Consider the following 25,819-nt stretch of genomic DNA (forward strand, 5'->3'; position numbering starts at 1 on the left):
TCATTGGCGCCCTGTACGCTGATGATCCAGAAGAAGCAGACCTTGACTTCAGGAACACTATGGAAAGACAACAGTCTTGCTCTAGTTACTGGAGAGGCTAACTAATCTATGTAAGGCAGAAGCCTGAGGATGCTGCCAACTGGTGACACAGAGGGTCACTATCTGTAATGTGCTGGCCCCCTTTGCCCTTAACTGTATTTGGGTCTCTAGCCATGGTTTTTACCATAGCCCTTGCAAAAACTTCCCCAGCCAACTGGAAATATTGTGAAAGGTGCCTGCTAGCCCTCACCTTACTTCTGTGGGTGAGATATTTTGCTGGTATTGGCTGCTTTTACCAGGGGCCCTATTGGTGAACCAGAGTTCCCCATCTTATGACTCAGTATTTGCCTTACCAGGTCAGGCAAGGGAGTTACTTGAACTTTCCCACATCCATTCTCATGCTTAGGGAGGATTCAAGGAACCTGCACATATAGCAAGACAACCTATTCTACCTGCTAACATGAAAATCAGTACACTTCTTTCAAACCACAGTACTCCCCAACTTAGGAATGGTTTGAGGCCTGATACTCTCAAGGTGAAAACCATCAATTACCAAAGCCCAGGTTATAAATCTCCATGTGCCAGTATCAGTATTTTTTGATGTGTGTGCTGCCATTAGTAAAAGTCCTTGGATAGTCCTAAAATATAGCAGGTTGTCATGGGAATGAGAATACAGGCTCAGTGATAAGTGTAAATGTGAACAGGTGTGGCCCTGATCTGCCTATTACAGTGAACGCTGGGCTTATTCCCCTATTGGAGCTATATCTCAGGTCACTTGAAAGGGTAAAGATAAGTCAGCACCTTCCAAAGGGGGCTGCCACTCTTAGCTATTACTTGGGCACCTGTAAGCCCATTAATTTTATTGTCTTTAACCCAGGAGACCCAAAGTGGGAAAATGGCCTCTGGATTGGGATATGAGACATTGAGCCAGAGACTGTACCACACTTCAAGGTTACTACTGTCTGAGTTGCCACATCTTATCAGGTTTTTCACTCATTTTATGAGGAAACAGAAAGTAGTGCCCCTCCAATCCCAGGCACAACTAAAAACTTGTTTTACCCCTAGCAGAAACTGCAGTTCAGACACTGCAAGTCTCCTCTTGCTATGTATGTGGGGAAACCACCGTGAAGGATCAATGCCATGGGAAGCTAGAGAATTAGATCGCCATGAACCTTATACTGGCCCAGAATACCCCAGCTCTACCTCAGGGGTTTGGCTTCTCAAGACCTCAATAATTGGAAGAAGCTGTCTTGCCCAGTGGGAAGGGCAATTCAACATCTTTGTAGGAAGCCTAACGTTTTTGGGTCAAAGGTCCTACAACTCAGCCTCCTGAAATACCCAATGGTGAGGGTCCCCTGACTACTTTGAACCAAATCCTTACCCCTTGTCCAACTATTCTCATCTAAGGGAGGCCTAGAATAATGTCAATGTTGAATGGCAGGCCCCAGAGGGACTGTAGTGAATATATGGAAGAACTACAGATGCTGTACTTCCCTGAACTGGTCAGGGTCTTGTGTATTAAGGACAATCCACCTGTCTTTCTTTCAACTCTCACTTGCCAGGGGAGAACATCTCTGGGTTCAAGTGTATGAGGATAGGGGAACCCATAGAACATGATGTACCCTGCAAATTGGCAACTGGAAAGATGACAAATGGCCCTGAATGCATAATTCAGTGCTATGGTTCTGCCACCTGGGCAGAGAATTGGTCCTGGGGCCACTGCACCTCTATATATATGCTAAAACTTATAATTAGACTGCAAGAAGTTGTGGAAATTATAACTAATATGAAACTGTCAAGGCTCTTAACTTGTTAAACAAATGACAGACCAAAATGCGCCCTGCTGTCTAACAAAATATCTTGGTCTTAGATTATCTGTTTGCTTCCAAGGGAGGGGTTTGTGAGAAATTTAACCTAAGCAACTGCTACCTACAATAGATGATGAAGGAAAGGTCAAAGAGGAGTTTACAGTTTGAGTGAGAAAAATTGCTCATGCTCCCATCCAGATCTGGAAATGTTGGGATACCAGAGAACTGTTTGGGGGATGATTTTCAACTCTAGGGGATTCAAAACTCATGGGTATTACACTCCTGACTTTGAGAAACTGTTTAATCCTGCCTGGCCTGGCTCCCTTGGTTATATGTTCTGTCTCCAGCCTCACTGAGTTGGGGATCATAAGAAAAACTGGGGCACACATGATGTTGTTATGAAAATATAAACAGAAGCAGGATTTTAAAATGAAAGAAAAACAAGTTTCACCAACCTAAACAACTCCCCCTTGAACTTCTCCCGCCCTACAGCTGTTGTTCTTTGTTCTGTAACTAATAAAATTAGTAACTTTGTCCCTGTAAGTAAGATTTCACAATATCTTGTTCTCATAAAATGAGAACCTGACATGGCCTTACCTGACATAGCCACCAAGGTATGCTAAGTTGCAAAACTGTCATGGCTTGACTGACTGCTTTTGTTCTGCTTCTGTGGACAAGTTTCATGCCATTAGGTAAACCTCCCCTCTGCAACATATATAAAACTAGAGCCTGTCCTTTATTCTGGGCTCAGCCTTTAGATACAAGTCCACTGAGCTGGTGCACACTTAAATAAATCCTCTTGTTTCACCCATTGGTCTCTCCAATCTCTTAAATTCTGCAACATTTCCTGGGGGCTTGCCTGGGATTGGAGGTGACATGCTTACTGTCTTCTTTGCCTGCAGGCTTGAAGATCCCAAACTGAGAGAGACCCTGAGACCCCTGGCACCAGTGGGTAAGACTTAAACTCAGAGAGGAAATCAGCTCTCCTGTAGTCTGGTGCTCTGCCCTGTCACTACAATGGAACTCCAGGGGCTACAGGATGATTCTGGAAAAGCATTCTATAGGACTGAGGTAAGGTTTTGGGGCCTGATGTAGAACTCATCTCATAAACATGGAAGGGGAGCTTGATCACCTCCCAGGGCACAGGTGTGGCTTGCAGCAAGAGTGGCTCAGAAGTCATGTACTTAGTAATCTGATCCAGGCAAAGTTCGGATGAAACCTACATTCAGGTTGGGAAAGGGAACCAAAAAGGGAAGAGGTGTATGATTGCGTGTGAATGAGCAGAGTGAAATGTGTGGGCCTGCACTCTCTGACTGCTAAGTGGCACCTGAAAACTCCCTTGAGGGAGATATCTAATTGGTCTAAAGCAAAAGTGGTTGAGAGAGTGATATTCCCTGCAATGGGAAGGAGATGGGAGGAAAATCATCAAAATCCACCCCATTAGAACATACATTAATGAACTTTTAAAAAGACTACATAGGGGACTATGGGGTGAAGCAGAGCCCCAAGAGTTTGAGAACTCTTTGTGAGGTTGATTGGCCTTCATTTGATGTTGGATGGCTGGCCAAAGGGACAACAGATATAGGAACAATTGGGCAAGTACATTGGGTGATGGCCAGGGACAGAGGACAACCATGACATCCAGACCAATTTCTTTACGTTGACTTGTGGCTGAATGCAGTCCAGACTTGACTCACATGGCTACAGCCATATCTGGTAACATATAGCAAAACACTCATGGCCTCATTTAGCTGAGGCTAAAATGAAAGGTAAAGAGAAAATCATCTCTGCTGGGAGCCTTCAGATGAAAGGCAACAAAAAGAGCAAGAAAATCAGTTCTACCAAGAAAGGTCAGTGGAGGCAGAGATCCCTCCCCTTACCAAGGCTAGGCCTCAGGGAAGCAGGATCAGATGACAACTAGTCCCAGGCATCACGCGAGAGGAAAAAATCAGAGCCACTGCTCCAGGAAAAAAAGTGAGAGAGGCCCAAATGAATGAGCAGGTCACCTCCAATCAAGGAATGCAAGGGCTTTACAGATGCCCCTTTGGGAAAATAGGGGGCCCATTTATGATTAAATGGATAGCCAAATTCAAGGAGGATAATGGAGCTTTATGTAGCAGCCCTTCTCAACCACTGATCTCCTTAATTGGAAACCCCATATTCCTTCTACATGAAGAAGTCCCAGGCCCTTATAGATTTTATGCAATCCATTTTCCAGACACATAATCCAACCTGGCCAGATTGCAAATAGCTCCTCCTGATACTGTTTAACACTGAGGAGCACCAAAGAGTGACTCAAGCAGCCCTCCACTGTTTAGAAAACAATGCCCCAGCAGGCATGATTAATGTTCAAACCTATTCTCAGGACCAGTTCCCTGAGGTAGAACCCCAGTGGGACCCAAATGATGTAGCTCAATTACAGCACTTGCAGAGGTATGAGAGGGTCTCTTATGGGGCTTAAAGGAGGGTGAAAGAAAGAGTAAATATGGGAAAGATCTCAGAAATACTGCAGTGAACTGATGTAAGTCCCATACAGTTTTACCAGAGGTTGTATGGGAATTCTGGCTCTACCCTCCATTCAGTCCTAAGGCCACTGAGAATCAGCACATGGTAAATGAAGCCTTTGTGTGATAGGCTCAGGGAGACATTAGGTGGAAACTACAGAAGATAGAGGGTTTTGCCCACAAGAATGTGACCCAGCTTTTAGAGGTGGCCATCAGGGTATATGTCAACCATGACCAGGATGCCAAATGGGAAGCCAATCAGAGGCTCAAAATAGAGCCAGAGCTGTTGGTAATGGGACCCACAGGACAGAGAATGGAAGTTGCAAAAGGGCAGGAATACAGATATAGTCTAGGAAGAGGCCAGACTGGGCTAAGAACTGGAAATAAGCCAAGGCTAGAATGGGATCAATGTGCATGAGGCAAAAAAAGAGGGCATTAGAAAAATGAGTGCCCAGAAAATGATGGTGAAGATGACGAGAATTATAAAACCAGGGAACTGCCTGCTAAAGGATACTACCCCCAGAAGGAGCCAGACATCAACCTCATTGGATTGGCAGTTTATGAGAATAGGCAAGACTGGGCTCCAGGGCTGAGAATGTAGGTTAGTGGAACAGTGGTTGCTTAGCATGCGTGAGGCCTTCTGCTCAATTCCCAGTACTGTAAACAAGACTGGGCTCTATCACTTTAGGCCTCCAGGAGTCCATGATCACAATGAAAGTGGGGGCCTAAATGATGCAGAAAACTTCCCAAGGAGGGGAAAAGAACTTGACATGCAGATAAGTGAGGCATATAGGACTCCAGGTAGCCTTAATGAAAAAAAATCTACACATAGGCATATAATAGTTAGGATTCCAGAAATCCAACAGAAGAACAAAATTCTACAAGCAGTCAGAGAAAAGAAACAAATCACGTACAAAGGAAAACCCATCAGAATCACAGCAGACTTCTCAATGCAAACCCTCAAGGCAAGAAGAGCTTGGAGTGATGTATTTCAAGCCCTAAAGGAAAACAGCCTCCAACCCAGATTGATGTACCCTGCAAAACTATCTTTCAAAATTGATGGAGAAATAAGATACTTTCATGATAAAGAGCACCTCAGGAACTTCATGAATACCAAACTGGCACTCCAAAAATTTTTAGACAATACCCTAGGAAAAGACAATGAGGATCACAACCCCAGGAAACCCAGCAGAATGAATCCATTGGGCATGACAAATTAAATGCAAAGGAGGAGAATCCAACAAAAAGAAAAAGTCATGACAAGGCTTTTAAAACTTTTAACTTCATCTCTCTAATGAGTGTATAATTCAATCTTATTATTGTACTGATTAGTATTTTTCTGATTCTAGAGTTGCACACCTTTCCTTGTGCTATACTGGCTATTTATCATCTTATGTCTACATTTTAATTGGGTTGTCTATTAATGAGCTCTAAGAATTCTTTATATATTCTGATCATAGGTTAAATGCATTGTAAATATGGTCTGCTTAAGGACTACTTTTCATTTTAATGATGTCATTTAAAGTTCTAAATTTTGATGGAATCTCATTTATCAATTTTTTTCTTTTATACATCATGTTTTTTGTATCCTAGGTAGTTCTTGCCTACACTGAATTCATAAATATTTTCCCTTATAATTTCTTCTTAAAGTTTCATACTTTCAGACTTTCTTATTTAGGTTCATAGAGCCCTTCAAGTTATTTTCATGTATGGAAAAGAAGGGTTGAGGTTAATTTTTTATATACGGATACCAGGTGTTCTAGTGCCATTTGCTGAAAACACTATCTCCTCTTCAGCTCTTAAATTGAGTTTATATTCTATAAAATGCTAATGTTAAATAATCTTTCAAAACTCAGTGGACCATATATGTGTGGTTCTATTTCTAGAGTCTCTGTTTTATTCAAATGATGTATATGTCTTTCCTTACACCAACACTACCTTGATTACTGTAGCTTTAGAAGAAGTCTTAAAATTAGGTACTAAATGTCTTCCAACACTCTTTTTGTTTTTGTTTTTAACTTTTCTAAGTCCTTTGTACTCCTACATAACTTTTAAATTTCAATATCCAATTCTTCATTTATATCAAGTATACACAGACCTGAATTTTTATATATACCTTGTGTTTTCTAATCCTGCTAAATTCAAGTACTAGTTCTAGGGGTTCCTAGAGATTTCTTAGTACCTTCTCTGTAGATGATCATTTCATCTACATATAAAGATTTTGCCTCTGCCCTGCCAATCCTATCCTAGTTGTGTCATTTTATTGCCAGACTATTTTGGTGGGGCCTAGGTTTCAAAGCTTAATGGACAGATAAAGAGTAAGCATATCTGCCCTTGTTCCCCACCTTAAGGAGAAAGCATTGTATCTTCTCCATTCATATAAGGCATTCTTGCTGGAAGTATGAAGTACATGTCTTTAATCTATTGAGAAGGTTCTGTTCTACTTCTAGTCTCCTGATAGCTTTTACCATGAACAGCTGTCGAATTTAGTCCAATACTTTTTCTCCAACTAGTGACAGGATCATATGGCTTTTTCCTTTCCTCTGTTAAAATGATGACTTTTGGGGGTGGATCTTCCAATATTGAACCAACACTGCCATCCCTATAACAAAACCACTTTCTACATCCTGCTAGATCTGACTTCTAATAGTTTGTTTTGTTAAACAAATTTCTATCTATGTTCATACTTTTTTCTTCTATTATCTTTATCCAGTTTTAGGATCAGCACAATGTTGAGTTCCTAAAATGAGGGGAGAAGTGTTCCTTCTTTTTTCTGCTTTAATTGTTTGATATAATTTATCAGTTAAAATGTATATGAGCCTGCTGTTGTCATATAGGTAGGTTTTCAAGCTAGGAATATGCTTTCTTTAATAGGTGCTATTCAAATTTTATATTTCCTCCAGAGTTAGTTTTATTAATTTGTCTTCCAAGTTACTTCTTAGAAGTTGTCAAATTTATTTCAAAAAAGATTTTCATAATATGCTTTCTATATCCTTTTAAATTCTGTAAAATCTGTGATAATGTCTCCTAGATCTTAATATTGTAATTTAAAAAATGTATAACTGATATTGTGTAACAGAAAGAAAAGGTCTAAAAGAGCAGGGGAATTGGGAGGGGTCAGGGAAGGGAAAAAAAGGAAAGGAAAAAATATGAGAAGAGGAAAAAAATGGAAACAAGGTCTTTGCAAATAGGGAAGGGAGTGCAAGGGAAGGGGAAAAAATAAGAACCAAGATACTCATGTAAAGGTACAAGATCCCAATGATGAATGTAACTGTATTTTATACATAAAATGTACCAATAAAGTTAATGGGGGGGGGAGAAACTAAATACCTCTTTTATCTGTTTTGAAAGGCTGGATATAAGGTGTCCAAGAAAAAGCCAAAAAAGTGCTGACAAGAGGTCAGATATTTAGGCTTCCTAGTGACACAAGAGAGCACCAACTGGGAATTAAATGAAAATAGGCTGTGTGCACCCTCGCAATCCCAACCACCAACACCAGATAAGAGAGTTTTTGAGTGCAGTAAGATTTTGTTGTATCTGGATCCCAAGGCTAACCCCCCATATAAAGCTACAGATAGTGTGTGTGTGTGGGGGGGGAGCCCCTCCTCTGAGAACCTGACCAGGAAAGAAGATTTAAACTAATAAAAGAGGCTCTTACTCAGGCCCCAGCCTTAGGACTGCCAGATATAACCAAACCTTTCTTCCTGTATGTCAACAAATGGAAAGGAATGGCTATAGGATTCCTAACTCAGATCATGTGATCTTGGGATTGCCTGGTCGTATACTTTTTGAAACAATTAGTCTGTGTGGCCTTAGGATGTCCTCCATGCTTCAGGGCACTTGTTGCCACCACCCTGCTGTCACAGGAGGCTGACAAGCTAACTTTGAGACAACTGACCATTTGAGTATCATACTTAGTTATAAACTTAATGGACCGGAGAGGGCACCATTGGTTATCAAATCAAGGATGACTCATTATCAGGGGCTTCTATGGGAAAATCCTCATATAACTGTTGAAACTATGTACATTCTCAACCTGGCTACTTTATTCCTGATTGAACTGGGAACACACCTTCATGACTGTGTGGAAACCGTGGAAAAAGAATTCTTGACACAAGATCTCACAAACCACTCCCTTGGAGACCCAGATGTCGAGTATTTCACAGATGGAAGAAGTTTCACACTAGATGGGGTTTGATGGATAGAATATGCAATGGTGATGCTGGACTTTGTGATGGAGGGCTCAGCCTATTTCTACCAGAACCTCAGCTCAGAAGGCAGAGCTGATAGCCTTGACAAGGGATGTTTTGCTAGCAAAAGACAAAAAGGCTAACATCTATACAGATTACAAATATGCCTTTACTATGTTGCATGTTCATAGAGCTATATATAAGAAGAGGGGGATCTTAACTGTTGGGGGCAAAGAAATAAGGTACAAAGAAGAAACTTTACAGCTCCTAGAAGCTGTATGGGCCCCCAAAAGGTGGCTATTATACTCCGTAGAGGATACCAATGGACTGGAACATTGGAAACCAGAGGAAACCAAAAGACAGACAGAGAAGCAAAATGGTCTGCTATGACAGTCTCACAACCCAAAAGAGGGGCCCTGGCCATGCCCCTCATCCCAGAACCTCTTCTCCCAGAGACCCTAAATTATTCTCCAAATGCAAAAGCCTGGTTTGTCTGAGAATCTAGAAATTACATCAAGGAAGGATGGTGGAAATTCTCTGATGGGAGATTGACCATCCTAGAAATGATGGCTCCTAGGTTTGTAAGATAATTCTATCAAGGGTCTCATGTGGGGAAAACAGCACTAAAGACATTATTAGGCCATTATTTCTATGTGCCATGGCTCACTGCCTTTATCTGAGCTGTTTGTGAGCAACACTTAACCTGTGCTCAAAACAAACCAAGGCAAGGGCCCACCCAGCCCTAGGGTATACAATAAGTGGGTGTTACTCCTTGTAAGAATTTGGACTTCAATGAACTGCCTTGAGTGGGGGGCTATTGATATATGTTGGTGCTTGTCTGCACCTTTTCAGAATGGGTTGAAGCCTTGCCCCCCAAACAGAAAAGGTACAAGAAGAGACAAAGATACAGTTAAGGGACATCATCCCAATATTTGGACTGTCCTTGACCTTGGGGTCAGACAATGGACCAGCATTTATAGCCAAGATAGTCCAGGGACTCACACAGATGTTAAAAATGAAATAGAAACTACACATAGCCTACCAGACACAGAGCTCAGGGAAAGTGGAACACACGAATCAGAGACTCAAACAATTGCTGGAAAAAATATTGCTAAGAAACCCACTTGAGATGAGATCAGGTCCTTGCCCATGGTCTTCCTCTGAGTCAGGTGCACCCCCATCAAACTGGGTATTTCCCATATGAGATCTCATTTGGCTGGCCACCCTAATCATAGTTCAAATCAAGGGTGAACTCTGCAAAATAGGGGAATTGACCCTAAAAAAACAAATGCAGATATTAAAAATAGCCATGCAAAATATCCATGGCTGGGTATAAGAGAACATGCCCATAAACCTAACAGACTCAATACACCCCTTCAAGTCCAGAGACTTCATTTGGGTCAAGAAATAGAATGCAACCACCCTGTGAACCATATGGGATAGGCCCCATATTATAATCTTGTCCACCCACACTGCTGTTAAAGTTAAAGGAACTGTGCCTTGGATCCACCAGTCAGCTAAAGCTGACGGGCCAAGACAAGTAGATCAACCAACAGGATCCAGACCATCTGAATTGGCTGATCCTATGGCAATACCAAGTCACCACCTGAAACAGCAGCCCTGCCCTGGTCACTCTGGAAGCTGACCAGTCCATGCACAGCTGAAGCTTGAGGATCAACATGGAATTACAAAGACAGCATAAGTCTCTTTTACTTCTTGTTATAATTCTCCCTCTACCCAGTAGGGACATCCCCCCATAACAGGATAAATGATATGATGATGATGCTCTCTATTGAGACTCATTTCTAGAAAGCATCAAAGGGGGACATGAATGAAGCAAGACTTAAAAAAAGAAAGAAAAATAATTCCCCCAATCTAAGCAATTCCCCCTTAAGTTTCCCCCTCCCTATGGCTGTTGTTCTTTGTTCTATTACAAATAGAATTAGTAATTTTGTCCCCATAAGAAAAGTTTCACAACCTCTTATTCTCGTAAGATCCTCTTTTGACCCAACCAAGGCCATGAAGATATGCTAAGTTACAAAACTGTCATGGCTTGACTGACTGCCATTGTTCTACTTCTGCCCACAAGTTTCATGCCATTAGGTAGATCAATCCCATTCCACAAACACATAAAACTAGAGCCCTTTCTTTGGCCAGGGATCAGCCTTTAGCCATGAGTTCACTGAGCTGGTGAGCTCCTAAATAAATTGGTCTCTCCAATCTCTTAAATTCTTTAACAAAATCTCTGAACAAGGATGATGCTCTGTGACACAAAATAAAATGGAATCTGAGCATCAAAGGGGAGAAAGTGGTAGGACCTTTCCCAATGTATCAGGCTAGGAGCTTTTTCCAATGCAACTATGATAACAGCCTCTGTGTACAAATATGTAGTTCTGATGTAGTTCTCTAACATAAATAATACCCAACCAGACTGTAAAATGTTAGTGTATGACTATATAATGGAGAAAAAGACAGAACATTGTAAAAATGGGTGGGACTACACCATGTTCAGCACTCAACCTTTGGATTTGAATCTGCCGAGTCAGTACCATCATAAATAAAGCTGCTTCTTGGGGGAAAGGCCTCAGTGTCCTACCTCTCTACATGAAAATCCTGTAGCACTATATTAAATTCTATTGTGTAAAAATAATATAATAATCATCCACTTTAATGTTAGTAGATATTCACTTTGTTCCCAGTTTGAGGTCTTTAAGAGTAATGCTACTGTGAACAGTTTTGAATATGTGCCAATGCACACTTTTCTACTGGATGTATAATATGAGGAAATAAACATTCTTGGATTTATCGGTGCTCTTATAAAAAGTCCTAGCCACAGAAACAAATACACTGTAGAGAATATTTGCTTTTGCAGCTCTTAGAAACATTTTCAAGTACTGTAGCTACCATGGCTGTTGTGTTCCTGAGGGATAGGTTTCCAGGTTCTTTTGGACCATGAACAAAGAGTTGGATGTTGCATGTGATGGCAAGGAAAAAGCAGCTAAGTTTAATTAAGTTTAAAGGGTGAAAGTACTCTCAGAGCGAGTGGGCTCATGTTAGTGGAAAGCAAAAATGACAGGAATGGAAAAGAAGATGGCACAAGGTTCTGAATGGGCTGGGATTAAAGATTTGAAAGGTGCACAGGGCCTAGGATACTTCCCATTGGGTCTTTTGGAGCATGATTAACAGTGTGATTGACAGGCTGCTGAGTCAGGCCAGCTATGTCCACTGCGCATGTCCTTTCCCATAGTTCTTGGTTATAATTGGATACATAAGGTGCCCTCCAAACGTGTGAACCTTTAATGAGTTCCAAATGAAGAAAGGCCACTGTAGGACATGCCAGCAGGTTTAGGATTCTTGTGGCCTGGCCTGGAATTTTAGAAATTTTCAGGGATCTTTGTTATTTTTGTCTCTGCTTTTAGAACAAAGATCTGCCTTAGAACAAAGATCAAGGGGTTGGCCCTGGGGAATTGCCCAGGTTCAGGTGAGTGGAGGGGAGTAGTCCCATAGCCCCAGTTTTACTATCTGTATTGCCATAAAGATTAGATCTGCCAACATTTATTTCCCTAATGAAGGTTCTAAAAGATGGCACAACTTCTCTCATCCCTAAAGCTAAAGGGGATAGGCAAATAATTAGCTTCATAACTGGGAGACTGAAGCCCCATCCTAGAGAGATTTACAAGACTATCTGGTTGTCTGGCTTCTGCAGAAATTTTATTTACATACAAAATAGCTAGATTTTGGAGAAGACACTTCTAGGAGGAGAGAGAAAAAGTATTTCTTCCTGGATCTTGGCCATGGGAGAATCTTACCACTTGTGTACAAAACTAGCTCAGTTATGTGGTTTTAGGCATAAGACATAAGGCAAGGTGGGTGGGGTAGGCAGAACATTTATTATTTACTGTGAAGTAATAAAAATTCTGTCTCTGTTTCAGGATGCCTCTTGTGTCCATTCTGGATAAAGTTAATACAAAATGAACATTATATCCCAATAATAACTAGAAATAAAATTCCTGGGTCATAGGATACATATATTGAAACTTAGTGATGCCTCTAGACCGTTTCACAAAGAGCTCATATCAGGCATCAATTTATACTCTCACAGCAATTTTTAAAAGGTTGATATATCAACAACACTAAGTCATTTTTTATTTTAACCATTCTGATGGTTCTGTTGTCTTATCTCTTTGTGTTTTTAATTTGTGTTTTTCCAGATGATTAACTAAGTTAACCACTTTTTTTGTATGTTTATTGGTTGCTTGCATTTTCTCATCATTTTGAAGTATAGTTTAAGTGCTTTCTTGACTTTCCTTTTGGTTTCTTCTTCCTTCCCTTCTCTGAATTACAAGTATTCTTTTATATATTCTTTATACATGTGTGAGTTTAGGCTGTGGTCCCTTTGAAGTTATAAGTATGACACATATATTTTCCTACTCTAGATTATTTTTCTTTCAGTGTGTGGCTAATTGATGGTCCCAATTTTAATGTACTATAATTTATCAATCTTCCTTTATGTTTTGTGCTTTTGGTGTCCTTTAAAATAAGCTTTCACAATCTCAATGTCATGAAGATAATCTCACATGTTATCATTTAAAAACTTTACTCTTTAACATTCTGATCTATAATTCTCCTGGATATGATTTCTATGTTTAGAATTAGATGTTAAAATTAATTTTAGGTGAGAGATTAATACAGGTATCTAATTGACCTGGCACATTTACTTAAAAGGAATATTATTTCTCCACAATTTTGTGTAAACTTTTCTTGGAGTTTTACCATCTTTATTATAAGTTCCATATATCTGTAGGTCTACTGTGGACTTTCTGTTATACTGGCCTACTTGTCATTCTTCTATAAATGCACCAGTTATCAAACTCAAATTTTGAGATAAGCTTGGATACTATTGGATGTTTACACAAAATTAGAATTGCATTGAAATATGGGCCAATTTTGGGAGATTCAATATCTGTGCAAATTCACTTTTAACATTTTTCTTTTTCTTAAAACTTAAGTTTCTGAAATAATTATAAATGATTTTTTAAATTAACTGTAAAGCCAATAACTTTGTTACATTCACATAATTACAGTAACTTTAATTTGTATAGTTTATCTAGAGACATTTTGATTTTCTACACAAAAATTCATGTGGTCTGACAATAACAGTTTTGGTTTATATCTAGATATTCTTGTATTGGTCCCAGTTGCAGGGGAACATCATTCAGTATTTCATTATTTATATGACTTTTGTTATAAGGAATACATAGGTACATTTTATCTGATAAAAGATGAGCATTTCTATTCCTAGTGTAATATAAATTTAAAAAATTTTTGAATTACAGTGACATATCAATTATTTCTACACATATCGAGATGATCATATACTTTCCTCTGTTTTGTTAAAGTGGGAAATCATCGCTTGATTTTTCAAGTATTAAACTGACCTTACATGGCTTGTAGTACTAGAGTAAAACCAACATGATTTTGATATATTATGCTTTTTTATATATCACTGTATTTGATTTGCAATTTTTTTCTTTTTCAGATAGCTGCCTTTTTGTTTTTGAAATAGATTGACTTAATATATGATCTACTTTGGTAAATGCTGCTTGTACTCTTGAAAACATGCAATGTCTGCAGTTCAGGTGATCACAATAAGTCACTTAGGCCAAGCAACTCATACCTTCTTTATTTTTATTGATGCTTTGTTCTGTAAGTTACTGAGACAAGTGTGATAGTCTTCCAATATTACTGTGGCTTTTCCTGTTTCTCATTTAGTTCTGCCAATTTTTGCCTTATGTATTTTGGGGCCACATTATTAGGTAGAAACAAATCTAAATTTTTAATATCTTTATTATAAATTAACTCTTTTATTCTTGAAAAGTTATGAAGTATCATCTTTGATTTCTAGTAATGATTCTTGTTTTAAGATGTTTCATCAAAATTATAGCAATGAAGTCTTTCTCTTAGCATTTGCAAGTTATTCCTTATTTCTCTTTGTATTTCCCTTTTATTTCAAACCAAAAGACATTATTCCCATTTTTTAATAAAGGAATACTCACTTAGATATATCCACCTCTTTTTACATATGTTTTTATTTCTCCTTTCCTGCCTCTCTGAGCTGCTATCATCTTCTCTCTTCCTGAAGAGTCTTTTTAATATTTTCTTGCATGGAGGTCAGCTATAGACAAATTATTTTAGTTTTGTTTGCTTGAAATGACTTCATTTTATATTTATTTCTGAAGGGTGTTTTGGCTATGTCATTTTAATTTGGGAGTTATTTTCTTTCAGTATTTTAAAGATATATCATTATTATATTTTAGTTTTCAGGGTTTATATTCTGAAATCATCTTAAGTCCTATTACTGCTCTATTGAGAATATAGCATCTTTTTCTCTGATTACTTTTAAAATTTGTCTTGTCTTGATTTTTACACAAAGATTGTCGATGAGTTTTTAAAAAGATAACTGTTTTCCTGATTGAGGATTATTGTATATCTTAAATCTACAGATGGATAGATAGATAAATAGATATTGCTATGGTAGTAAGAACATGTCACATGAAATTTACTCCCTTAATAAAACTTTTAAGCACACAATACGGTCTTAACTATAGGTACTATATTGTGAAACAAACTAAGATTTTTAGAAGTGATCCATCTGGCACAACTGAAACCTTATGCATGTTAAACAGCAACCCCCTCTGCCCCCACCTCATGCCCCCACTCAGCTTCTGACAACTGCCATTCTACTTTCTGCTTCTGTGAGTTTGACTATTTTAGATTTTTTTTTTATACCGAGATCAAACTTGGGACCTTGTGCTTGCAAGGCAGGCACTGGTTTAGATTCTTCATATAAATGAAACTGTACATAATTTATGCTTCTGTGACTGGCTTATTTCATTTAACAAAATGTCCTCCAGATTCATCCATATTCTTGTATATGACAGGATCTCCTTCTTAAAAAACATACTCTGGGGCCAGGGATTTAGCTCAGTGGGTCCACCACCTGCCTTGCAAGTGCAAGGTCCCGTTTGATCCCTGGTACCAAAAAACAAAAACAAAAAACATACTCTGAGTAGTATTTCATTATAGGTATATACCACATTTTCTGTATCCATCAGTCTGATGATGGTCAGGTTGTTTTTTATATCTCAGCTATTATGCATACTGATGTAAACAACATAAGAAGGTAGACATTTCCTTAAGATGTAGATTGATAACTTGAGTTGGACATTTTAAAAACAGTTCTTATATACTATGCCAATTAATCTTAATTCTTAACTGAACTGTGTTAAGCGACTCCTGGAGAGGCGATTGGTTCATGGGAGTACTAAACTCATCAATACCAAAGCACTGTTGTTCAGGGCTGAATGTGCTGTTTGGAAGTGGAGCCCAGGTGAAGGGTGGGGTCACTGGGGGTGTGCTCTGGGAGGTTATCTCTCACTAGTGCACTTCTCCTGCGCTCTTCTTCCTGGCTGCTGTGAAGTGAGCAGCTGTGCTCCACTATACTGTTTCTCCATGATGTTTCTCCATTGGCATCAGGCAACCATGGGTTGAAAACTTTGAAAATATAAGCCCAAGTATAAGTTGTGGATGTCAGGTAGTTTGGCCCAGTGGTGGGAAAACAGGCCAATTGAGAAAATTGGAACCAGAGCACTGGGGTCATTGCTCTAATTATATTGAACACATGGTTCAGAAGCCCTTGGAATTGGTTTGTGGCAAGAATTTAGAAAATCTGCAGAATCAGGCTAGAAAACATCCTAAAATGCTGTAAGCAGAGCTTCATGAGTGATCCTGGTCACTCAGTGTGAGGTCTGGCTGAGCAGTCATCACAAGGCTGTTTTCACATCTAGTGCTGGAGCCCAAAGACAACAGACAGTCAGCAAGTGAAGAATATAAGCAGACTAGAGACCGAAGAAGCATAAGTTGGATCCCCCAAAGGACAATCTGAAACCCTTGTGTTGCCTCTGAGTTGGTGATGAAGGTTTGCTACTGAAGCCAGGGCCTGGCACTACAAAGCACTACACACATACCTGGCCTGCAAGACAAGGAACTGGGAGAAATATCTGGACTGGAAAGGGGGGATCTTCAGGCCCAGGAATTGCTTTATGCCAGTGAGGCAAATGCACATGTTAGCAATAAAGAGATGACTAAAGAGGTATCAGAACATAGAAGTATTTTTTACAATTTCCCTTCTCTTCTGCTCTCTATGTTCTCTAAACCTCAGGGCTGGCCTAGTCTCTTTAAATGTCTTCCACTTGATTAAGCCAGGCACACTAGGGACGTTCTTCCTTCAGAGGATCTCAAAATTAGCTGACTTGGGACTTTGATTATCTAGAGGCTTTCATTATAGCAGTACTTGGAATTGTGTTTGATTAGAGAAGAATAACTATGAAATGTCTGCTTCCTCCCTTCCACCTTTCAGTCTCATGAGAAACCTCACTTGTAGCTCATCCTAATTTGTAGCACATACCAGAAAGGGAATTCTAGGGGATGTAATTCAGTCCACCCATGTTAACACATCACAAAGGTATAATGTATGCTACAATGAATTTCATACCTCATAAACACTCCCATTGATCCCCCTAGATATGGCTTTCTCATTCTCCTGTTTCTGATCTTCCATTTTTTTCTCCTTCTATTCTTCATCAACTGGTCACAAGATTGCACATACAACTTAGGTGAAAACTGAAGGAAAGGACTTCGCTAATAGTAGATGATGTCAGGCTTTCTTGTGATACCTGATCAATCTCAAGTAAACACCAGATTAACTACTTATATTTCACAATGGAGTATTGCTGTGGCCTGCTGCCTTTGGAAAGTCTGACAGAACTCAGCTCACAATGGGCAATTTGGACTTCATGTTCCCTTCATGTCCATTCATCCATGGTCACCTCTTTTGTCTCTGTTAGGATGTTTTTTTCTAAAAGATGTGTAATTCTTTATTTCAGATGGCCTGATCTTCCTTGGGGTCCTAGTGAGCTACATTGAAACATAGAATGAAGTTGTCTGGGTAGCTGTGCTTGAAAATCTTGAATTCCCTGAACCCTCTTGAACAAGAAGTTCAGTGTACCATTTACTCCCAATCATAAGGACAGGATTTGTGTAGCATATTTTTGAAGTTTGAGAATTCATTCTCTCTGGAGCTCTGTATTCTTATAATTAAACACTGGCCCTCTTCCATAACTTTTCCTGCCTTCTAGCTGCAGAAGTTTTTAAATGTTGACAAGGAAGTCCTCTGTCTTTTACACTTCTTAAATTGACGATCAGTTACCCTCAACCTTTCATCATCTTTCTCCATTAGTCCCTAGTCACAGCCATTTCAAGATCCTAATAATTATCATTTTCCCTGTTTGATAAACTGTAATCACTAGTGGAGATTTTCTCACTCATATCCTGTCTCAGTTCACCATCAGTGAAAATTTTAATGACTGCACTGTCACCCCAGGCTACCCATTACTCTGAAGAAAAGTCTGAGATATAGACTTGCATGTAAGGAAATTTATCATGGGTTCTTTGAGGGTCAATCTTGTGGAGGAGTGAGGGAACGGAGATAGCACAATGGGGTTTGAACTACAATTTAGTTACTAGAGCTGCCTCAGGCAATCTTTGCAAGGTGTTCAGCTGCTAGGGAGCCCTCTAGACTTGAACTGCTTTGAGGTAAGGATTCTGAGTCTCCTAATTTCCTCATCATTTAGTTATTTGAGCAGGACTACCCCAAAGAAGGTCCTGACTTAGCGTCAGGTACCTTTTCCAGCTGATGACAAATCCTTGAAAATAACTCTATGGAAATCAGAAAGCTGCAAAAACTCAGCGGCTGTTACTTAGAGTCAGAGTAGGACATACAGGGAGTGGATCTTGATATCTACTTGTAGTAGTTTCCTGAAGAATTCAGCTTTTAAGTTACCTTGTCAATGTCATTTAGTTCTTAGTGAAATAGTTGATTTGAAATAAACTAGACTGCCAATGCTTGGAGTGGAATCTTACTATCTACCTTTCTATTTGGCTTTAGACAGCTCAGGTCTTTTAAAAATTTTACTTGCCAGGAAATTACCGAATTCAGTACACCATAGTATAACATTATATGTATTATATATTCCTCTGTTTTCTGCATGTGTGCTTTTTTACTGATGACTCTCCAGTCATCTGTGATCTCTGTCACTATCCATGATTCCTTTCATCTCCACAGTTCAATCTTGATTTTTCTTTTGTCTTTATTCACTGCTACCATTCAATCAGTCCCATACATTCTCCCCCTCTTTGTTTGTGGATTGTTGTTGAAATTCTATTAACTCATATTTTTGGGGGGGATTGTTGAGTAAGGTGATTGTGCCCATAAAAATGACAGCAGAACAGACAAACAAACCCTTCATCAATATTTAAACAACCACTCATTTACTCTCAGTATAGAGGCTGGAGTGAGGAACTTGCAGCATCAGTAGGTTCGCAACTCCATATAGATTTTCAGTCTAAATGAGTCTTCCTATTTATTCCCATTATTTCTACAATGACTCAAACTATGGTGCAGCCTTCAGGTCTACTTCTCCTATTGATGGTTCATAAATTAGATAACAGAGAGGATTATGTATAGAAATACCTTGCTGACTTACTTTTAAATACAAATGAAGGAAGTATGTGTGGACCTCTACTTGGAGGACCCAACATCAAATGTATACAAACTACATTCATCAGTCAGCTGGGTGCACCTATGTACAGCCATTGAAAAATCAGAATTTTAATCCTTGTGTAGAAAGCACTGGTTAAGACATGGACTGATAACCAGAAGTATGAAGATGGGTGTTTCCTTCTTCCAAATCCTCAGTGCTCGTGTAGATTTGGTTCAGTGTATTCTCAGTTCTTTAACTTGATAAGTACTTAGTAGTCCCTTCTTTGATATTGAGAAAAAGAAACATTTATATTCCTTGAGTATATTGCTAAGACTATAAGATGAGAGAGAGAGAAAGAGAGAGAGAGCAAGCGAGAAACAGAGACTTTGGAATAGTACAAAGTTAAAAAATATCTCACAAATTTTATTCATTTTCCCTCATGGGCATTTTTTCCCCTCCTGCTAAGATGTTAATTAAAATCCCCATTAGACTTCTTGGCTCTGTGTTTATGCCTGAGGTTATAGAATGAATAACTGTTGATTATATTGGTGTCATCCATTTCCCCTCCCCCTTTCTTATTTTCTTAAAGATTATGACTTTCCCTGCCATACAATTTGTGCAGGAGTGATGATGCCTAGTCCCAAGTTCCCAGCTACAGGTGGTGATCCCTGAATACCTTAAGTCACTCAACCTAACTCTTGATAACAGCAATTGGTTTAAAGAAGACACTGGGATACTATTGGGGCTAACATGATACTAGGAGGCATTTGCTAGAATGTTTTGGGAAAGAAACTTCTTTTCCTTCCAAGAGAACAACCAAAAGAGGAAAAAAAAGACACTTGCTGTTCTTGAAGTAGAAACACCCCATTAGCACTGGCAATCATTTTGCTACTGTTAAGAGAACCAGAATGGGGCTCTTTTGTTAGGATGAAACAAACACTGTATACAGAAGAACAGACATACAGAAAATAAATGGATTTTTGTGACATGGCTGAGCCAGAGCATCCAGCAGTACCTGAAGTATCCAGTAGTCATAGGAAGCAATAGTAGCCATATGAAGCAATAAATTAGCTTATTATTTAATATAGTTGGGATTAAGTTGTTTGCTTCTTACAGTCACATCACTTCCACTACAACTGGAGGATCCAAATACTCTCCCTGCATAAAGTGTCAGCAAGCAAGTGTCTGTGTTAGTCAGTTTTCCAAAATACCTAAGGAAAATCAACTAAAGGAGGAAAAGTTGATGTTGGCTCATGGTTTCAAAGGCTTTAGTCCATGATCACTTGGCTTCATTGCTTTGGGCTTCAGGACATTGTGGTGGGGAGCGTGTGCTGGAACAAAGCTGCTCAGCTCGGGGAAGCTGGGAAGCAGAGAGAAACTGCAAGGGTGAGGATTTCAACATTCGGTAACAGCACAGGCTGTAGACCAAGGCTTTAACAAATGAGACTTTGAGGAACAAGTAGGATCCAAACTAAAAGAATGCCTGAGTATTTCTTCTAGGTCTACAATATAGGTCACCTGCAGCTTTGTGAGTCCCTACCTTAATCAAATTTTTCCTAAGAATATTATCTAGTCACAGAATCACACACAATTAATGACCTACTAGTGACTTTTCAATATATATATATAGAAACAGGCAAAATTAAAAACAGTTTATTTAACCAAATGTAGCCAAACTCAGCTAATTATGCAATTATTTTGAACATGTAGTAAGTATAAAAATTACTAGTAAATTGTACATTTTTGTAGTCTTTAAAATTCAGAATATATTTTGTATTTATAATATGTAATTTTAAATAATGCAGATGAATTCACAAGCAGTATTTTGGTTGCTCTCTATGGGAAAGGCTCTATCTTCCTCTGAAATTTTTGCATGAGTGCAAGGTTTTGTTATTTAACTTACAGTTGCAATTAACTATGGTTATTATGATTTTTTTATTTCATGTACTAAAGTAAATAAACTTGTATGTGATCATACATTTCAACACTGTGATTTTAAATAATTGATATATGAACTTTTTTTACTCAATATCTATTGTTCTGTTGTTTTCTAAGAAAAGATACAAAGGAAAGAATATATTAGTTCTAAGGCTGGGGATTTAGCTCCGTGGTTTCATTGCCTGCTGTGCAAGTGCAAGGACTCGAGTTCGATTCCCGGTACCAAAAATATATATATATATATATATATATATTAGTTCTACAGATCGTCAACAATGTTAAAATTAAAATTTCTTTTTTTTTAATTTGGTGAGGCAAAGTATCTCAACTTTTTTTCAGTGACTGCAGAAGGCACTGAATTTATTATATGTAAACAAGAGTCTTGTTTATGTTTGTTCATATAATTTTTATGGTTTTAGAGAAAGGAAATTGATTTTTATATTTTTTATTAAATAACTAATTATAAAAAGAGAAAATAGTAAGCCAGGTGTGATGATGCACACCTGTAGTCCCAGCACTCAGGAGGCTGAGGCAGTTGCAAGTTTGAGGCCAGCTTGGACTACAAAGTGAGAGCCTGTCTCAAAAAAACCAAAAACAAAAAAAAAGTGAGAGAGAGAGAGAGAGAGGGAAAGGGAGGAGAGAGAGAGAGAGAGAGAGTGGGAGAGAGGGAGAGAGGACATATTTTTAAGAGCTGAGTCTATACTATGGAAATAAAAAATAAACAATTTCTAGATTCTCAGATGGAAATTTTAGTCAAGACAGGATTTTTTTTTATATTCAGAAGGCAGAAAAAATCCTTTTGGTGGCTGTATCTATACAGCTGAAATCATGCAAAAATAAGTGAAAATCAGAAGGGTTCCTTTGAATCTAATAAATATGGTACATAGACATGCTCTAGAATTTTTTCCTTATTGTGATCTTCAATAATATCAGACATAGCAAAAGTTATGGTACAAAATAATCAGTTTTCATGTGGGAAAATTAAACAAACCCTCTGCAGTTATTTACAACCAGCCTTAAAAAAATCATCCAGAATATTATGACAGCATTATATTTTAACTTCACAGGAATACAGACTACTTACCAAAAATACATAGATTGTTCCTTTTCCTCATCTTGTCCGTCTAGCCATGTTAGCAGTGAAACAGACTGATCTAAAGAGAAGTCTAGAGAAGTGGGAGGGAATTGTTCACAGATTAAGAAGAAGGGCCAGGGGTTCAGCTCAGTGGATCCGCTGCCTGCCTGGCAAGCACAAGGTCCTGACTTCAATTCCCAGTACACCCCACCGAAAAAAAGGCTAAGGAGGAGGGGGTAAGAGTCAGAGGGAAAGAAGGAAGAGGAAGAGGAGACGGTGGAGAAGGAGAAGGTGTTGGGAGCCATTCCACATCATTTTAGGGAAAAATCATTTCAAAATCAAATTATGATTAGGCCTAGTCTTCTTGCCTACAAAGCAGCTATGACATGCTGAAACATAATTCCATTTTTGCCTCTGGTCACAGCTGAGACCTCAGTGGTCCTGTGATGCTGTGACACTCAAGGGCAAGATTACATCAGCTGAAGATATCTTGATTCCTTGAGAACAGGGCTTTGGCATGTTTCATTTTCTTACTAGTTCATTTTTTGAGGAACAGAAAGCTAAATTTGGTTGGTTTGTTGACAAATCAATAAACTTGAGGAAAACAATCTGTATGTTTCACATTTGGCTTCTTGTCCAGAAAGCTGTCAGTGGTGTACTTTCATGTTTTTGTTGGTGTTGTCAGAACCTCTCAAACCCCAGTTAGGTGCTTCATTTTTTTTTTTATAACTTCTGAATGATTTCTTTGTTTTTAGTGGTTCTTGTCATTACTGTCACCATAATACATCAACATCTTACTATTTATCTTTCTTTAAATCATATACTGTGACAGCTTCCATATAATGTATTTTAGTAAAATGTTTTGTAGTCCCTGAAGAACTCTATTTCTACACTACTGAAGCCGGACTTAAAGAGAAACAAGCTCTTCCCAGCCTTGGGCAGTTCCATCCTGGCTGTCCTCAGTTCATGACACCCCACACCACCCCACTCCACCCCCTGTAGCTGTAATGCCTTGTTCTGGTACAAATAGAATTGACAACTATGTCCGGTAAACAAAGTTCATGACATTCTGTTCCCATATGATAGAGTAAAACTCTGTCTTCTTTCAAGAGTAAATTACAAAATGGTCTGTCTTTGTCCTGTTTTTATAAACTCTTCATACATCCCTAGAAAGATGACTCCCTTCAAAAATTATACAAAAACTAGAACATTTCTTTGTTCCACACTCAGTCTTTTGGACAAGAGTCCAACTGATTCAGGGTGCACCTAATAAATGGTCCTGTTTCACAGTGATCTCTCCTGTCTCTCTTATCCCATAATACTGCTGATAAGGATAGATGCCTTCCTTCCATCACTGTTTTACCCAGTATGAAACCTTTTGAAAAATTTTTGTCAAACCGTTGAACTCAAATATACAGGATAAAAACCCAGTAATCACTTCTGGTACATGAGGGCACTGAGAGACTAGTGACCACTGAAGCCATTTCAGGTCTAGCTTTGTACCAAATGAGTTCTGACACAAATTTACATAAGAAATAGCTTTTAGTGATTTTCGAAATTGCAGATAAGGAAGAATGTTTCTGTATATGGAGATATCTCTGATACTTAAATTCTTATTCTGCTGAAAGGCCTCCAAAGAGGTCATCTTTGTTCAGAAGAAATAATAAAACACCCTGGGTCATCAATCATATTCAAATTTTTGTTCCTGTATCTTCATTCAATTCCAAGTCTTTAATATAAGAGAACACAAAATTTCAGCTCTTGGCTAGCTCAGGCCTAGGGTGAAAGGAGACAAGATAACAAAAAAGGAAATAAGTATATGGCAAGAAAGGGAGAAGAAAAGACTTTTAGCTGTGACTATGAATTATTAAACTATTGGTGAAAACAACTACAAAATATGCAAGACAAATGTCTTCAAGAATTCAACAGATGTGCAGGATGTGGTTCTTAAAAACAAGGAGATAAATGTGTGTTTTCTCCCTATGTTTATTTTCCACTGTGGGTTTTTTTTTTTAATATTGGGGATCGGACCCAGAGTCTTTGTACTGAGCTACATCTCTAGCCCTTATAATTTTTTTTTTAATTTTTAAGACAGGGTTTCACTAAGTAACTACTATAAATTATTAGGTTCAAACTTGAGATCTTCCGACCTCAACCTCCCAGAGTGCTGGGATTACAGGCATGCACCATCACACTTGGCTCAGATTGTGCTATTTTTATCTCTGAGGAAATGAAACTCAAAGAGTAGGTTCTTGCTGGGCAGATGAAAATAAAGGCTAATCTTGCTTAGGGTGCTGAATTTGAGAGCAGGGAATAGGAGAGGCATCTGGCAGCACCTTGCACCTCTGAAAAGTTTTAAGAAGGGCTGCCATATAGTGAATAACTTCTTTTTCCCCAGGTCGAACTTAATCTAAGTGCCTCTCATAATGCTTAGTATTTGTCCTTCACTTAAACCCTCAGTTAACTACTTTATGTTCTCTGATTCCCTTGGCTAGCTTTTACAAAACATCAAGAATCCTCTTGCTTAAGAAATACCCAATTAAGTCTCATGTTTTGTCTGCTATCATCTCACGTATATCCAATTTTGGGGGGAGAAAAAAGGTTTAATTTAAAATTATGAATAGCATAATAATTTGAGGAACAAAAATTATTCATAACATCCAACTGGATTTTGAAAGTTTTGATCGAAATATACAATTTTAATAAAAGTTTTAAAAACTCAGTAAATCAAATTCAAAAGTGTCCAATACTAAAATAATGGAAATAATTTTTATCTCCATTATTACATTTTGGCACATCAGCCCCTCTCAGCATCTCCTTCATTCATGCACTGTTCTATAGAAATTTAAAACACCATTTCCCAGGTAGCAAATTATACCTCTCAGAAATCAATTACATTTCAGGACAACACTAACACTACACATCTTTTTATTAGGGAATAAAACCACAGGATATGGATAGTAATAAAAGTGGAATTATTTTACTGGCAAAGTCCATAAAGATATCCAATAATTTCAAAATCAAAGAGAAAAACATATTCAAGATCTGCTACTGAACAGTATTAGTGGTATTATTTTCCCCAAGTTCATATTATTTCCTCTCTCTACTTCTGATATATTGCTCACATTAAAAACACCATGTGTCACTTGCTTACTCCCTAGTTATGGAGTGCTGGAAACTTTCTCTACAGTTAGTATCTTTATATTATACTACTCTATTTCTTTTTAATTGATATAACAAGGGAGGAGTGAAGAAAACAATGTTAGAAAAAAATTTCATTAGGAATAAATGGCAAGACATTTTTTGAATGAACATAATATATCTCAGCTCTATTTTGATGGGCCTTGAGGGAATGCTTTAAGTACTACTGTAAGTACAAGACAAAGCTCTGAACAATTTAATGGTGCCATTAGAGCATGGCCTTGTGTCTGATTTTGCTTCAAAATGTTCTTGGGGAAAACTTTACTGCCTGTTAACAGGGACCATAATAGCTCAAGTATATAAGTTATCAACAAATATTTCAGATGAGAATTATTTAAGGTAAATCAACAAAATGTCTATTTTAAAAGCTTTAGTTATTCTAATTTACCTTTCCTACAAAAAAGACAAAATCTACATATGTGAAAGCTATATTTAACAAGCAAATTCAGATTCACCAAACAAA

The 25,819-nt window shown here is 38.3% G+C and overlaps 1 long non-coding RNA gene across 1 annotated transcript in view; it reads left to right on the plus strand.

Moving 5' to 3' along the window:
• LOC110345012 (uncharacterized) overlaps window positions 1-25,819 on the plus strand; it is a 382,083-nt gene that overhangs the window by 68,566 nt on the left and 287,698 nt on the right. The window contains exon 2 of the long non-coding RNA XR_015449948.1: window positions 2,750-2,918. This is a non-coding gene — a long non-coding RNA (uncharacterized LOC110345012). The remainder of the gene's footprint in view (window positions 1-2,749; window positions 2,919-25,819) is intronic.

The sequence above is a fragment of the Heterocephalus glaber genome, unplaced genomic scaffold, assembly GCF_053883595.1.
Source record: "Heterocephalus glaber isolate CG9 unplaced genomic scaffold, H.glaber_assembly_v1.0 deba00000818, whole genome shotgun sequence".
Lineage (NCBI taxonomy): Eukaryota > Metazoa > Chordata > Mammalia > Rodentia > Bathyergidae > Heterocephalus > Heterocephalus glaber.